Source organism: Macrotis lagotis, chromosome 1, assembly GCF_037893015.1.
Source record: "Macrotis lagotis isolate mMagLag1 chromosome 1, bilby.v1.9.chrom.fasta, whole genome shotgun sequence".
Lineage (NCBI taxonomy): Eukaryota > Metazoa > Chordata > Mammalia > Peramelemorphia > Peramelidae > Macrotis > Macrotis lagotis.
This window is the reverse complement of record NC_133658.1, coordinates 902,537,168-902,555,140: the sequence shown is the minus strand read 5'-3', so window position 1 is coordinate 902,555,140 and position 17,973 is coordinate 902,537,168. Positions and strand designations below refer to the sequence as shown.

Below are 17,973 nucleotides of genomic sequence, written 5' to 3'. Positions count from 1 at the left end.
TAAAAAAGGCCATTCCCCAATTGACAAATGGTCAAAGGATATGCAAAGGCAATTTACAGATGAGGAGATCAAAGTAATCCATAGTCATATGAAAAATTGCTCTATATCATTACTTATTAGAAAAATGCAAATTAAAGCTTCTCTGAGGTACCACCTCACACCTCTCAGACTGGCCAATATGACCAGAAAGGATAATGATCATTGTTGGAAGGGTTGTGGGAAATCTGGGACACTATTGCATTGGTGGTGGAGCTGTGAACTCATCCAACCTTTCTGGAAAAGAAATTTGGAACTATGCCCAAAGGGCAATGAAAATGTGCACACCCTTTGATCCAGCAATACCACTATTGGGTCTGTACCCTGAAGAGATGATGAAAAAGGGTAAAAACATCACTTGTACAAAAAATATTCATAGCAGCCCTGTTTGTGGTGGCAAAGAACTGGAAGTTAAGTAAATGCCCTTCAATTGGGGAATGGCTTAGCAAACTGTGTTATATGTATGACATGGAACACTATTGTTCTATTAGAAACCAGGAGGGATGGGACTTCAGGGAAGCCTGGAGGGATTTTTATGAGCTGATGCTGAGTGATATGAGCAGAACCAGAAAAACACTGTACACCCTCACAGCAACATGGGGGCGATGATCAACCTTAATGGACTCAATCCATCAACGCAACAATCAGGGACAATTTGGAGCTGTCTGCAATGGAGAATACCATCTGTATCCAAAGAAAGAACTGTGGAGTTTGAACAAAGACCAAGGATTATTAGCTTTAATTTAGGAAAAAACCTGATATCTTATTGTCTGATCCTGCTACCTCTTATACTTGATATTTCTTCCTTAAGGATATTATTTCTCTCTCATCACATTCAATTTGAATCAATGTATACCATGGAAACAATGCAAAGACTGGCAAATTGCCTTCTGTGGGGGGTGGGGGGAGAGAAGTAAAATTAGGGGAAAAATTGTAAAACTCAAAATAAATAAAATCTTTAAAAAAAGGTGTGGTTCTTTTCTACCTTTTTTCTTTGTATCACCCCCATTTAGCAAGGTGCCTGTATATAGGGGTCCTTATTAATTGGTGATTTTTTGATCGATGAATTTCAAGAAATCAACCTCCTAAATAAAAATGGGGGGGGAGAGATATACATGGCAGTATATCTTTTTAAAAGGTTTAATGTAAATATGATTAATATGGATATATTTTAACTCGTATAACATGTTAGATTACTTTCTGAGTGGGGGAGGAAAGGAGAAAAATGTGAAACTCAAAACCTTACAAAAATGATTGTTGAAAACTACCTTTGTATGTAATTGGAAAAATAAATAAAATATATTTTTAAAATGGAGTCTAGTGTATTTCCTGTTCAAAATATATCATTAGCTAATAGCCAAAAAATATTAAGCACCTATGTGCTGGTCACTATGCTAGCTTCTGAGGAAACAAATACAAAAAAGAAAAAGACCTTCTCTGCCCTCAAGGAGTATACAGTCTAATGGGGATTCAACAGTGTGACATAGCCTCCAAAAAAATGGGATCTTGGGTTTCATTAAGAGTGGACAAGAAGGGGCGGCTAGGTGGCACAGTGGATAAAGCACTGGAGTACCTGGGTTCAAATCCGGTCTCAGACACTTAATAATTACCTAGCTGTGTGGCCTTGGGCAAGCCACTTAACTCCATTTGCCTTGCAAAAAAAAAAAAAAAAAAAGACTGGACAAGACAAGATGACCTGGATCCAAGTTCTATATATATGAAGTTTACTAGCTGTGTGACCTTGGTCAAGTTGTTCATGTTTCTGGGCCTCAGTTTCTTTACTTGTAAAATGAGGATTAGATGATCTTTAAGGTGCCTTGCAGCTCTAGGTCTATGATTCTTTGATCCTCTCTAAACTTCAGTTTCCTTAATTATAAAAGAGACATAACTATATCTCAGAATTGCTTAGCACAAATGATGTTATGTATATGAAGCATTTTGCATACCTTAAAGTGTTACATGTCATGGTTATTATTATTACTAATTCCAAGTGTATTTTAATTATAACAGCTAAAATCAAATATTTAAATTTGATATTTATATTTAAATTTATTAAATTTATATAAATAAATTATTAAAATTTAAAGATTTAACAATTAAAATATTTAAAATTTTAATTTTGCTGCTCCAGAAAAGAAAGAGACCTAGAAAGTGGTGATCATTTCTCCATACTTTGATCAAATCTCATCTGGAGTATTGGATTTAACTCAAGCCATCACAATTTAGAAAGATCATCAAATAGAGGGAATTACAATCAGAGTTGAGAACTGTTCTGTTGAGTCTAGGTGAAAGGTCAGTTTGTGACTAAAAGCCAACTTCCAGCTGAAGGCTTTCCACAGAATTCTGCTGTGATAACACAGCTGCATCATCCATGACCTCACTTGTGTGATAGCGCTGTACCCTAACTTCTTGACCTGGCTTTCATCCTGCTAGGTTACATCCTGCACAAGTTTGAGAAGCATCATTATTTTATCTTGTATGCTAATTTTGTAGTTATTTTGCTATAAAGAACTGTCTGATACTGTGAATAAACGGCTCTGTTATTTGTCCTGCTATCACCCCCACACACACCCTGTGTGTGCGCATTTCATTTCTCTCTTGAGCCAAACTAATCCCCCTGCTGGTAGGGGGGTGCACCCCTAACATGGAGCAGATCAGGGACTTGAAGCCAGTCCAGAGGCTTAGAGAGTCCTCCAGGAGAAGAAACCCCTTGCGGAGGAGCCATCAAAAGTCCCCAGATGAATTAAGGGTAAGGGGGAGTCTTGGAAGAAAGCCCAATACAGCAAGGCCTTCAGTTTCATTTTTTCCAAGCTGGTACTGTGGGTGCAATGGGAAGGAACTATCTAAAGAAATAAAGAAGCCAGGGCAGGACATAAATATTTTCAAGAAACTGGCTAAAGAGAAGGGCTTAGAAATTATCAAAACACAAATAAATTTTTATAGACCATTTAAGAATGTTCTCCATGGTTCCCAAGGAAAGGAGAATTGAGCTTAGAAGGTACTTTAAATCTACATGATTGAAAACCGTGTGTGAACAGATAAATGAATATTAATATGATAAAATGCTGTTGACTTTTTCTCTTCCCCACTTCTTCACTATGATTCTGCCAAAAATCTTCTCCCCCCCCCCCCCCCCCCCCCGCCGTGGCTTGTCTGTTTATAATGCTGGCTCTTATCTCTCAACCTTGAAAATTTTTAGAAAAAGGACTAGCTAGAAAGAGAGAGAATTATTTCATGAAAATTTGGATAAACAAGTGTTAAAAAAGGAAATTTGTTTTGGAATTATAAGAATCAGGAAAGAGACAATGTATATTACCAAATATGTTAAACAAAGAAATCACAAAACAAAATGCTATTTTTAATTTGAAAAAGTTTTGGGTAAGTAAATTCCAAAAATACAAGAGAGTTGGGTTAATTCTAAAATATATAATTTGGGTACTAAGTAATGCCAAAATAAATAAATAAAAGAAACAAGGAGAAACTACATAGCTAATCTTTTAACAGAATTATATTGTAACATTATAGCTTAGGAGTTTATCAATATAGATTCTGATGTTAGTTATTGTAGAAAACAATGGGTAAAGTGAGGATTTAAGAACAGAAGATTCCACCATCACCCCTAGAAAAGACCTAGGACTGTCCCCTTAAAAATAAGTTATTTGGTTTACTCTATTTGAAGAAGGAAGACAGGTGATATTCCAATTAGGCTGAGGGATTTTTAAATGACTGTTTGCTTTCTCAAAAGTTTTATACCAGTTAAAATCTAGAAGTGTTAAATATTAATTCCTTTGTATGGAAAAATGTATTGTGATAAATGGAATGTTCTTTGGTTTTTCTCCAGTGTGAGAGCAAGGTGAAGTTTTCCCTGGAGTTCAGGGGCCTCTCTGGTTCAAAGCACTCTGATTCTGTTTATGTGTTTTATATGTGTTTGTTTTAAAATACAAGCAGAGGAAAGCTCTTAGCTGTCTCTACATGGTCAAACCGGCTGCCATGTCTTTGTGTTCTGATTGGCCAATCCTCTTTTCTTTCTCTCTTTTCAAAATTGGGTCTTTTTCTTTTTCCAAAAACTCATAATTCAGCCCCACAGGAGATTTTCCTGAAAATCATGTTTTTGGGGGGAAAGAAGGGGTTCTATTATTTTCTCTTATTTTCTGTTGTTTGTTTTCTGGTCTGATTGTCTAACAGAGTTTTACTTACTGATTTGGCAAATTATACTTATAAGGGACCTAATAGAAATTGAAATTGTCCCTAAAATTATTTTTTCTTGACTGGTCTTAATAAAAGAGTTTACGGAAAAGAATAATGGAACAGTATCTTAAGGGAATATGTAACTAATTCAGTCTGAGTAATGGATTCTGAAAAGATTTAGATAAAGAAAAAAGGTTTGCAAGGAAAAATGAAAAGGCGTATAGAGACTTCTTGGGGTTTTTGGACTATTTGTGAAGTATAGAAGTTGATTTAAACATGTGAAAAGTAAGTATGAGCAGGTTTGACTGTATAAATAAAAGATGGATTTGGGGAACTTTGAAAAGTGATTTACAAATCAATGTATTAAAAAAAAGAAAGTATAGAGAGCTATAAGTCTATATGGAGATAATGTGTTTTGGGGTAATGTGAAAGATGAATTAAACTGCCACTTTTGCAATATCTAGCAGGGAATTGATTGGAAAAGTAATATACCCCATAAAGTGAAAAGCTTGATATGAAAGCAATTGCTAGGTAAATGATAATTGTTTCTTCAAATTGGTTAATCTATAATGTGTTAATCCTCTCTACACAGTTACCTGAAAATACATGTAACTGAACATGTTTTTTGGCTCCTTCAAAGTCATAGGAAGAAAAAAGAACTAATGGGAATACTAAAATAGATTAGGGTCAGAATGGCCTTGATAGAGGCTAGGAGTCTGCCAAAACCTTTGTTAGTACAGACTTCTGAGTTATGTGCTCTTAATCAGGCTTTATAATTGCTAAAAAAGGGGGGTGTAGTTCATGTATTCAAAAAATTGAAGGTGACAGAGGAATGATAAACTGTAAAGGTAAAGAATTAGTACATACTACCTTGATATCTCATAATGTGGGGAATCTCCAATTCCCAGAACATCATTTTGTCAGTGAGGATAGAAAGCTCTTATAAGTGAAGAGTAATGAGAAATTAGAATAGCACTGATACAGATTAGAAGAATTTGCAAACTTTTATACTTTGAATAGGAAAATAATTTAAGGTAATTTTGAATATGAGTTTTGGAATTTATAAGATTATTAAGAGAACTATAAAGAAAATCTCGTAATCATAAAAATTTTTAGAAACATTTGATCTTAAGAATTTTTTAGGGGCGGCTAGGTGGCACATTGAATAAAGCACCGGCCTTGGAGTCAGGAGTACCTGGGTTCAAATCCGACCTCAGACACTTAATAATTACCTAGCCGTGTGGTCTTGGGCAAGCCACTTAACCCCGTTGCCTTGAAAAATCTAAAAAAAAAGAATTTTTTATTGCAAAGTTTTAGGGAGTAAAAAAGGGAATATACTTTAAATTGAAAATATGTGATGTATAAGAACAGATTCAAACAATTTTTTTTAAATTTAAAATTGTGTTACAATAACAAAATATGAATGGATTGAAGTGTCATCCATCACATTTGTAAAGATTTGTTGTAAGAAAATTAGAGAACACTTTACCAACAGTCTATATCTCTCAAGGTCTTTTTGGCCCAGAGAGTTTGTGAAAAGTTTTGTTTTTCCACCCATGCTGACGAAAGAGAATATTTATATATAAGATCAAAGAAGCTCAAATGAAATGTTATTTAAGAAGAAGAAATTATATAATATATATATTTAAAACTAAATTCATGGAAAATCTTATCTTATTTTTGAAAATAGGAGTATATTTGGGATAAGAGGAAAATAAGCTTATGAAACAAGATGTGAAAGAAATTTGTGTGTAAAAGATATTCAGGTCTAAGGTTAACTTTAAAAGAACTTGTTTTGTTTTTGCTTTAAGAGAATATGTCAGCCTAGAGATCGTATGTTTCATAGGTTAAGAGCTAAATGTTTAATTTTAAAGAAGTAAAATGGTAAACTCAGATTTATCATTTATTCCATTTTTGCAGGGATACTAAAAAAATCCATAAAAATAGATAATGACCCTGGAGTATACTTCTGTGGCATTAAAGCAATTCTGTCTATATCATAAAATAAAACATATTATAATCCCATGGGTCAAGCCTATAATTGAGAGGAAGGATAGGCCATTAAAAATGTTCCTACATAAACAAAAAAGGGGGACTGTTGGGGGGGGCAGATAACAGATAACACCTAAATAAAGCTTTGTATTCATTAAATTATTTGACTTTGGACATTAGAATAAAACCCTGGCTGAAAAACACTTTGGTTACAAAAATACCATAGGTAGCATAATAAATACCCCTAAGAGTAGTAATAGAGTAATGTGGAAAGATACAAAGATGGACCTTGGAAAGGACTTAATCAATTACTAACCTGGGGTCGAGGGTCTGCTTTTGTTTTGTCCAAAGATGGAGAAATTGTCTGGATGTCAGAAAGGAACATCAGACCATGCAGACTAGATGATCAAATAATTCAGAAAATGAATAATTTACTCTTAAAAAGAAAGGATAAGAAGAGAAAGGTCAGACCATGCAAAAGGAAAGTGCAATATGGATTTATAGGACAATTTGTGATGTTTACCCTAATAATGAACAATTTGGGGGCTTCAAAAGGAACTGAATATTGGACTATTCTGTGAGGAGAAAAGTATGACTGAAGTTGTTTTGATAGGGGAAGCTGCAAATTATTTGGGATATAACAAAATTACTATTGGAAATATCAAAGAAGAGAGATGCTGAGAAGTTAGGTATAATTTTTCTGACTTAAATAGTATTACACCTATATGCTTTTATAAAAACATACAGTTGAACCATGTATTAAATTAAGTAAAACTAATTATTCAACTCATCCAAATATTTATAGCATGGGAGTATTTAGGACCTTAGAAATGTTAGGAGTTCCATTTGTAGAAAGTACTGAAGGTAGAAAAAGATTTCTTACAGAGCCTCCTTGTTTAAATTTACATGCTTGGGATTTTAAACATGATTGTTTTTTACCCTGAGTTGCTTGTCTCACCCCATAGAGAGGAATTTATGATCATTACTGAGAAAAACAGGGGAATAATGTTAACTGTTACAATTGCATTATTTGAGCATGTGTATGTAAAGAAGTGATGAATAAGGAAAAGATAGAAGCAAAATATACTCAAGAATTGTCAGAAAATGTTTCTAGAGCATTAAAGGCTCAGAAGAAGACTTTTTTTTTAGGTTTTTGCAAGGCAAATGGGGTTAAGTGCCTTGCCCAAGGCCACACAGCTAGGTAATTATAAAGTGTCTGAGACCGGATTTGAACCCAGGTACTCCTGACTCCAAGGCCGGTGCTCTATCCACTACGCCACCTAGCCGCCCCCAGAAGAAGACTTTATGAAGATCTTTATCATTTGTTTAATGCATTACAAATCTCTGTAATGAACAATTTGTGTTAGGGAAGAAAAATATAGATTTGAGCAAGAAATTGTATGATTAGCTGTCTTCACCACCTGTAATTGGTACATGGTTACCTGGTATTTTTTCTGTTTTCAGCTGTGTTGTAATTATGATATTGATCATTGTTGTTTGCCTCTCATTTTAAAATCTATCTCTGGGGGGCAGCTAGGTGGCACAGTGGATAGAGCACCAGCTCTGGAGTCAGGAGTACCTGAGTTCAAATGCGGCCTCAGACAGTTAATAATTACCTAGCTGTGTGGCCTTGGGCAAATCACTTAACCCCATTTGCCTTGCAAAAACCTCAAAAAAAAATCTGTCTTTGCTCTGAAAGAGCAATGTGAAATGTGGTTTTCACATTCAAGATGTAGAAAGCCAGAATGACACATATTGAGGAAGATGCACAAAGAGCCTCCAAGAATGGGGTGAAGCTAGATAATATGGCTGATGTATTTACCAATCAGTATACTTAAAGTCTTTTATATATGTTGAAGTTATAACATTTTGATAACACAAGTTAAGAACCGAGTGCTATATGATGAAGGGTTGAAGACCAACTCGTGCAATTGTGAGCTTATTGCATAAACAGAAAAGGGGGAAATGTTGAGAGCTGCTCAGGTAAGTCTGGGTAAAAGGTCAGTTTACGACTGAAAACCCAGGCTTAGGTGACCCTCAAGCTGAAGGCTCTCCATGGAACTCTGCTATGATAACACAAATGTGTCATCCATGACCTCACTTATGTGACAGCCCTATACCCAAACTTCTTGACCTGGGTTACATCCTGCTAGGTTACATCCTGCACAAGTTTGAGATACTGTCATTGTTTTATCTTGTATACTAATTTGGTGGTCTTTTGCTATAAAGAACTGTCTGATACTGTGAATCAACAGCTCTGCTAGTTGCCCTGCTAGCATTTCATTTCTCTGTGTATGTGCATTTCATTTCTCTCTTCAGCCAAACTAATCCCCCTGCTGGTCAGGGGGGTCCTATGAAAAAAAGCAATAGCAACTGTGAAAAAATATGGAAGAAACTTCTCTGATAGACTTATGATAAAGAATGCAATCCACCCCAGAGACAGAGTTGACGGTATTGGAACAGACTGAAGCACTTTTTTTTCTCTTTCATTTTATTTCTCATGAGGTTTTTTATTTTTGTGGAGGGGGGGGATTATGCTTACTCTTACAACAAAACTATTTTAGTAATGTGTAAATAAATAAAAATGTAAATTTTTTTTAAAAAAAGAAAGGCCATCAATAAGCTGGAGAGTACACAGAGAGGCCAACCAATATGAAGATCCTCAAGTCCAGTCATGTAAAAAATTAGTTAAAGAAACTGGAAATATTTCTCCTGGAGAAGATGGAGCATGATGATGGTGACGCTCTACAAAAATTGGAAAGGATGATATATGGAAGAGACTTCAGTATGGCTCTATCTGACTCCAAAGGGCAGAACTGGGAGCCATGTGGAAACTGTGAAGAGGTAAATTCAGGCTTGATATCCAGAAAGACTATTTAATAATTAGAGATAGCCCAAAATGGAAGGAGCTAACTTGGGTCTTCAAGAGAAGACCAGATAACCACTCATCAGGTAGAGAGTAATGATGACTCCTTTCTGGGTATAAGTTTGGACTTGATGGCTCCCTCAATGACCTCTAAACTGTATATACGTACATGAAATAACCTGAGGAAGTGAATAGAACAAACACTATGGACTTTTTTTTTACAATGATCACTTTCGTTGTTGTTATCCAGTTAATTTCAATCATGTCTGACTCTACATAACTGGATTTAGAATTTTTATGGCAGAGATACTAGAATGGCTTGCTGTTTCCTCCTCTGGCTCATTTTGCAGATGAGAAAACCGAGGCAAACTGGGTGAAGTGACTTGCCTAGGGTGACTAGGGTAATAAGAGTCTGAGACTGGATTTGAATTCAGGGAGATGAATCCTCCTGACTCCAGGACCAGAATTCTATGCACTATGGCACCCCGTAGCTGCCCACAATGATCACTAGAATGACTAAACAGGAAAATATCATAAGATAGAGTTTTTCCTAGTTCAACCCATTCCTTTTGTCCAATTTACAAAATGAGATCCAGAGATATGTAATGATTTGTCCAAAATCACACAGGTACAACCAATTTTCAAATTTAGTTTCAGTGAGCTCCAAACCAAGCATTCTTTCTAGTGTAGAAATAATCGGGTGACCCAGTGGATTGATCAAGGAAGACCAAGTTCATATTTAGCCACAAACACTGAGTAACCACTTCACCACTCTCTTCCTCAATTGTAGAAGGAGAATAAGAGCACTACCTGGCAAAGTTGATGTGAAGATCAAATGAAATATTGGTACAGCATTAAGCCAATACATGTGTGTGTGTGTGTGTGTGTGTGTGTGTGTGAGGCATTAAGCCAGTGCCTATATGTGTTTGTGTTTCTTCTCCCCCTCTCCACCGTCCCAATATGCCATGCTGCCTCATCAGTAGGCTGAACTTTAAGTCCAGAGATCTGGCATTGGATCCCATTGGATCCCCTATAGAACCTGCCTGGTGATTGATGAGAGCTTTTGGAGCCTTGGAGACATATCCAATTGTCAGCACCCCAAGGTTTTCGAACAATTCCTCACTTCTCTGGACTTCTCAACTCTTAGAAACACAGAAAGTGATAACAGTGGACTTCTCCCTAACTCTCCATAGAGCACCTGGCTTGGAGTCAGGAAGACTCATTTTCATGAGTGTATGTGTGACCTGGGAAAAATCACTTAACTCTTTTTGCCTTAGTTTCCTCATTTGTAAAGTGAACTGGAGAAGGAAATGGCAAACCTCACTAAGTAGTCCTTGCCAAGAAAACCCCCACTGGGATCATGGAATAAGTCAGACTCAACTGAAGTGACTGAACAGCAACATATCAAAGCTCTAAGAATTTCAAAAGGTTTTATAGACCTTATCCCCTTTGACTCTTGAGCCAATCCTGTGAAGAAACACTGCAGATGTTATCACCCCCATTTTACAGAGGAGAAAACCAAGGCTCAGAAAAGTGCAGTGACCTGCCCCAGCCACTACCATAGGGGAAAGTAAAGATTTAAGCCCAGGTCACTCTAGACTTAGCAATCTTTCTACCCAATTGGGCCACTTCGCAAGAGTCCAGGGGGACCCCAAAAGTGGTTCTGAGCTGTCAAAAGTCCAAGCATTTCTCCTCAGAAAGCAACTTCACTCAGAAGGGCTGACCTTGCCCTGTGCATACCCAGAACAAGATCCAGATGTTCCACACTTTGATCACCACAGATCAAAAGGAGAAAGAAAGTGCTAGTAGAGGCAGGTACCTTGAGAGCAGCAAACAGCAGTTGGGGATGCAGTGGAGAACCTGGGTTCTGATGAGGATCCAATGAGATAATATCTGTAATGGGATTAGCATGGTGTCTGGAAGGTAATAGGCGCATAATAATTTTTGTTTCCTTCCTTAAGTGCCAGCCGGCGGAGTCTAATATAGACGAGGCAGCCAAGGGGCAGCTTTTATGGGATGTGTCTGGGGAAATGCCAAACCCAAAGGACTCAACCTTCAGCCCCAAGTCAGAACACCTTAGCCCCTCCAGGGTAAGCCCGACTTTCCCAGGTACCTGTCCCATCTTTGAGGCCCCACCCACAGAGAGAGCTCTTGACTTTTCTTAGCTTGGCTTTGCTAAGAAAATCTACCTATTTCCTCAGGGACACTAGATAATGAAGCAGATAGAACTCAGGATCTAGGTTCAAATTCTGCCTGGGTGACCCTGAGCAAGTCACTTAATTCTCCTGGGTCTCAGTTTCCTCATCTGTAAAGTGAAAGAGTTGGGTTCAATACTCTCCAAGATTCCTTATAGTTCTAAAGCAAAGATCCCACAACCTGCATCCACCACATAACTCACTTGCAGGATGGGCAAGCTTCAGCTGGCTCTGTCCTTTGGCACGCTCCACTCCAACTCTTTCTGGGCCAGAGACTCCGAAACTTATTAGTTCACCAGTGCCTTTGGCCTCTGCCATCCCTCGGGCCCCAGGGTTCAATGCAGGGATCAAGCCTCCCCCCAGGGAACTGAGTCTTCTGACTTCAAGAAACCCCTTCTCTCTCTTTCTCTCTCTCTCTCTCTCCCTCTCTCTCTCTCTCTCTCTCTATCTATCTATCTCTGTCTCTGTCTCTCTGTTACTGTCTGTCTCTCTCTCTCTATTTCTGTGTCTCTCTGGCTCTGTCTGTTTCTGTATCTCTGTCTGTCTCTGTGTCTCTGACTCTGTTTCTGTCTCTCTCTGTCTCTGTCTCTTTCTCTGTCTCTGTCTCTCTGTGTCTCTCTCTGTTTCTGTCTCTTCTGTCTCTGTGTCTCCCTGTCTCTTGTCTCTCTTTCTCTCTCTGTCCATCTGTCTGTCTCTGTTGCTCTGTTTCTGTCTCTCTCTGTGTCTCTGAATCTCTCTCTCCGTTTCTGTTTCTGTCTCTCTCTCTCTCTCTCTCTCTTTCTCTGTCTTTCTGTGTCTCTGTCTCTCTAAGTCTGTCTTTCTCTCTGTCTTTGTCTCTGTCTGTCTGTCTGTGTCTCCCTGTCTCTGTCTCTGTCTCTCTTTCTCTCTGTCTGTCTGTCTCTGTCTCTCTGTCTCTATCTCTTTGTGTCTGTCTCTGTCTGTCTCTCTGTCTGTCTCTCTCTGTGTCTCTGTCTCTCTCTCTCTCTATGTCTACCTATTAAATTTGAGGAAGTCAATGTTCTAGGCCTCAACCTGGTTGTTTGAATATAACTGTATTTGATAACTGTGTTTCAATAGAATTGGCTTCCTTTTTGATCCTGGGTATTCCCGGAGTAGAGGTCGTTGGCTTCCTGGGATGGCTTCTACAGTCTAGGACACAGTAAAAGGTAAGGAAGCCTTCCCCTGAGTGGTTGAATTTTTAATCTTTGCCCTGCCATTGTTTGGTTGGAGTCCACTGCCAGCTGTGATTGGACAGGCAAGCTTTCTATGTCTTTATCCAAATCAGTGGAAAAACACAAAAGACGGTAGTAAGATCCAACCACTAGGGGGCACTCTGCTAAAGGTCTTCAGAGGCTGCCATCAAACCAAGGATGCCCTTTGGGTTAGAGCATTCCACTAGGCTGAGGGCCAACTACATGTAGCATGTTCCAACCCACATCTTTTCTCCTGTCCACAAGACGAGCATGGGAGACTTTGCTAATTGCTCTGCAAGGACCCAATTAAACAGGCTGGCATCGCCTCAATTTACCAGGCCAACAAGCCTGCCCCACCACCCAATGGGACAGACGTGGGACAGGACAGGTTCTCCCTGAAGCTGGAAAGATGGCACTTGAGGACAAGCAGCTCTAGAGCACCCTAGGCCACACCCTGAGCTATCCATTCTTTCTGTGATGAGAACTTCCCAAACACAACAATGAGGTCATGTGGAGACATCCACACCCCTGCCCAAGGAGAGTTCCACTTGCTCTGGAAGCTACTGAAAGATGATTAATTAAGATTAATTAATCTAAATCATAGATTGAAAGATGGACAGAACTCAGAGACCATCTGGTTCATCCCTGGAATTTCACAGATGGGGAAACTGAGGCCCAGGAACGTTAAATGAACTTTCCAAAGGTTGAACAGATAATTAGTGTGTGAGGTAGGATTTGAAGTCAGGACTTTCTGACTCCTCGTCTGGCTCTCCTAGGTGCTTGCTGCCTTTCTGGGGAGATAGCTCACACAGACAGTCGACATCAGTGGTAAATCTTGATCCCAAGTCTACCAGCCCCAGTTCAGCTATACCTCAGAGATAAGACACACTGAAGGCACAATAATGATACATCTGGCTGTCGAATGGACCTGAAGTGTCCACCATAGGACACTATGGAGAAGCTGCTTCATGAAAGGTGAGACTTCTCCAAAGTTCTGGTTGTCTTCTTCCCTGAAGGGGGAAGATTCCCCAACCCTCACTCCCATCCCAATCCCCCACCCCAAATAATCACAAGCTTGACTGTTCTAATAACAGGTAGCAGGATAGTGCAGTGGCTAATATTAGACTTAGAGTCAGGAAGCCCTGAGTTCAAATTTTGCCATTGATATTTACTAGCTATGTAACCCTGGGCAGGTCACTTCATCCTATTTACCTCAATGTCCTCATCTGTAAAATGAGCAAACCACCAGCAGTCCCTGGGTAAGTCTCAGTTTTCTCATCTGTAAAATGAACTACAGAAGGAAATGGCAAACCACTCCAGTATCCTCTCCAAGAAATCTCCAAATAGATTCCTACAACCCATTCACATTCTGGGGTCACCCACAACTAATTTTTCAGGCTCCTGGGATTCAGCTACCTAGGAGAGCAATGTTGCCTCCCCTGCCAGGCCAAAATAGGAACCTAAGGATCACAGAGCATCACCATTGGAAGGAACCTCAGGGAAGGTCTGGTCCCAGCCATCAATTAACTATTTTTTTAAATCCCCACAACAACACATTCTACAAAGAACTTTTCAAATATTTTAAGGGCATCTTCCTAACCTCCGTTACTTCCCAGTCCTCTCTTCTCTAGGTTAATCAACCCATCTCCTTCCACCACTCCGTTTGCCTTCCACTCATCCATTCACTGACTCCAACTGACTCAAGGTCTTCCCTAAACTCTGGTGCCCCAAATGAACATGGTGATCTCTTTGTAGAGGTATTTTGCCTTTCTTGGTCTCCCCTTCACTTAGCACGGTGACTGGTGTAAGCTTTAATAACTGACTAACTAGGGTATGGGATGTGTTCAAGGCAGATGGAGAGGTGTAAGAGCTGGAGTATTCCTTTTCAGAGCTGTTCAACTATCTTTGGGATCCACCTGTCACTCATCTGTGGTTCCAAGAAGCATATCCCGATTAAACCATCTTGTCAGACAGGTTAAACCAGGTTGAGGGTAACCAATTGGCCTCAAACTCTCACTGATAAGTGAGGGGAATGTCTACTCCAAAGCACGTGAATTCCTTAAGCAGAATGGGCGGATGAGAACAATTTGTTCCAACATCCAAGAAGGCAATGGAAGCAAGTGCTGTGGAGCACTTATGAGTTTAGTCAGACAACAAAAACACCAGGGTCTGCCTCCCAGTCCATCACCAATCATCTTGATTTTTGTCTTGCCACTGGACTTCATTGACTCTGGAAGAGAGAGTGAAGTGAGAACTTTGGGCAACTATGCCTTTGTACGATTCTGTCTCACTTAAAACCATTTCGCAAGCAAGTCAAGACATCACCCCTTAATGGCATTGTCCTCTTGGAAAAGGAATGAACAACTGACAGACTGACCTCCTTAATCTTTCAATCTATGCCACTCCATTGCATTAGTTTTTTTCTTTCTGTATAATAGTATCATTTATACTTCCAGTCCACTAAAAACTTCAGATCTTTTACACACTGCCTCTACCAACTTGTATTTGTTTTTTATCTATTTTTATTTTTCAAAAGTAAAAAAAACCATTGTCGTGTACAGCAAAACACCATCTTGTATTTGTAAAGTTCATTTTTATGAACCCAGTGTAATAATTTGTATTTATCTCTATTGTAGAAGTAAGTGGAACCATGACCTACAACTCATATATATTGATCCTTCAGGTAAGGTTACCCCAACTTTAAGATATTCTGTGAAACTTCAGTCACTGAGGGGGTAACTAGGCACAACAGATTAGAGTATTAGTCCTGGAGTCAAAAGGACCCGAATCGAATACAGTCTCAGACACTTGACACTGACTAGGTGTGTGACCTTAACCCTGATCGCATTGTATCAAGGGTCGCTCCAGTCATCCCGATTCATATCTGGCCACTGGACCCAGATAGCTCCAGAGCAGAAAGTGAGACCAGTGACTTAGCACAGCCCCTCCTCACTCAAATCCAATCCACTTTCTTGTCATGGCATTGCCTCCTTGATGTCATGGTCTTCTTCAAGAACGAAGAACAAGGGGCAGCTAAGTGGCATGGTGGATAGAGCACCAGCCCTGGAGTCAGGAGGACCTGAGTTCAAATCCGACCTCAGACACTGAATAATTGCCTAGCTGTGTGACCTTGGGCAAATCACTTAACTCCCTTGCCACAAATTTTTAAAAAATGAAGACAAACATCATGCAGTCATTGAAAAGTGAAAGATTGTATCTCTCCTCAAGGAGTTCAAAATCCAGGTGGTGCAGTGGATAGAGCACTGGCTTGGAGTCAGGAGGACACTAGCTGTGTGACCTTGGGCAAGTCACTTAACCCTGATTGCCTCACCTCCAGGGTCATCTTCAGTTGTCCTGATTCATATCTGACCACTGGACCCAGCAGGCTCTGGAGGAGAAAGTGAGATTGGTTACTTTGCCCAGCCCCTCCCCCTACTCCAATCTAATTCATGTGCTTGTTATGGCAGAACCTCCCTAAGGTCATGATCTTCTAAAATGAAGGAACATTAAGGAAGATGATTTTATGCAAGCAAGATTATATGTAGGATAAATTAGAGATAATCTCAGAGTTCAAGCTTTAAAATCAGAGGATTGGGAAAGGTTTCCCTCCAGGGCCTTCCTTATCATTCTGTCTTAGAAATTTCCCCATGAGGATATCTTAGGTGAAGCAATCCATATAATCAGACACTCCTTTCAGCCTTGAAGTGGATCCTGAAATGGGATAATGGGAAGTGAGATGCAACTTGCTTCTCTTTCTGAGCTGGCATTCACATCTTGTTCAATGGTACAAGCAAAACTTCCTGAATGGTGTGCTCATTTGGCTTCTCAGAACCAAATATTTCAAGAGCCCACTTCTCAGCTGTCTCAGGACACAGGCCCAAAGTAAACCCATCATAGAGTCACTAGGCTCCAGAGAGAAGTTTCTTGGACATGATCCTGTTACCTTTCACCAGGGAAATCTGGATGAACCGAGGTTGCCCTCAGGTGCAATTGCAAGAAGGGTGGGCAACAAAAGATGATAACTTCAATATTTGGGGGCCCAGATATGGGTTTGGGAAAGGCAATGAAAGGAGCCCATGCCTGTAATTTCATTGGTGTGTGGCTTTGCTAAACTGGAACCTCCTCCTCTGATTCATATCAGTGAATCATCCATAGCTTATAGTCTTAGAGAATCTCCTAGGGCATTGAGAGTCTAAGTACTGGCTTAGTGCCAGTTAATCAATCAACAAATATTGATTCAGCATTTTGTGTGTAAGAGGCTAAAAGTGCTAAGTGCTGGGAACTCAAAGGTAAATATGAAAGACTCTGTCTCCAAAGAGTTCCTGTTCTATTGAACAGGTAAATGAAGTATACCAAGCATCATTGTACAAGGTACATATGTCCACATGGGTTGTTTCCACATACAGAACAACTCCATGCTACCCAATGCTATCTAACATCTGTGATCCTCCCCTTCCAAAGGAAACTGTGATTTTTACCTTCAGGGGAGCAGGAGAAGAGCAACGGATAGGTGCTTACTTCTTCCCTTATCTATCTCCAAGAGAAGTTTCGGCTCAGAAATTTAACCGAACCCCTCAAATTTTATTTCATTTATTTTTATCTACCCCCCCCAAATATCCTCATTCTAAACTGGAGTATGAGATTGAGTTCAGAAGGAAAGTTGATTCCCCAATCCCACTTAAGGGAGAAGGCAGTCCTACCACTAATTTAGCCCCTTTCTAATCATGCTGGCTAAATAATAGACCATCACAACTAGAAAATAAACCGATTTATCCAAAATAATAGCAATTTGGAATCAAAGAAATTCTTCAGAGTAGTATATACCAGAAAATATACAAAAGTGTTCTTTAACTGGGAGAAAAATGAAATCTCAGCTCAGACCAAGAGCCAGAGCCCAGTCCATCCCAATAAGAACCATTTCAATGTTAAGCTAGAAATGAGAGATATGCTGAGGACCCGGTTTCCCTTATATGAATGTCTCTGACAAAGAGTATCTGGAAACATCCTAAAGAAACTGGCCTGTCACATTCATCATTCTCTCTACTATTCAAAAGTCTCATCTCCTCCCGCATTGACAGAGGCAAACAAAATGCCCCAGGCTTGGTTGGAACCTCAGTTACAAATAATAATAATTTATGGAAGGGGGGCAGTAGTACCTGAAAATCAGCTATGATAGGCTTGCTCTACTAAGCAGTTCAATAATCAAAGACAATTCTAAAGAACTTCTCAACTGGAGGCATTTTCACCTGTTGCCCCAAGTTTGGAAATCTCTCTCTCCTCACCTGTGCCTTCCCTGGTTTCCTTCAAGTCTCAGTCAAAGTTCAACCTTCTGTAAAAAGTGTTTGAAATCAGTGTCTTCCCTCTAATATCATGCTCTAGAGGTGGCTAGTTGGTGCAGTGGATAGAGCACCGGCCCTGAAGTCAGGAGGACCTGAGTTCAAATCCGACCTCAGACATTTAATAATGACCTAGCTGTGTGACCTTGAGCAAACCACTTAACCCC

At 39.5% G+C, this 17,973-nt stretch overlaps 1 long non-coding RNA gene across 1 annotated transcript; it reads left to right on the top strand.

Moving 5' to 3' along the window:
• The first annotated feature begins 11,058 nt into the window (after positions 1-11,058).
• On the top strand, positions 11,059-13,435 carry LOC141509508 (uncharacterized). Its single transcript, XR_012474659.1, has 3 exons — positions 11,059-11,172; positions 12,355-12,443; positions 13,247-13,435. It is a non-coding gene; the product is annotated as an uncharacterized LOC141509508 (long non-coding RNA).
• The last annotated feature ends 4,538 nt before the right edge of the window (positions 13,436-17,973 follow it).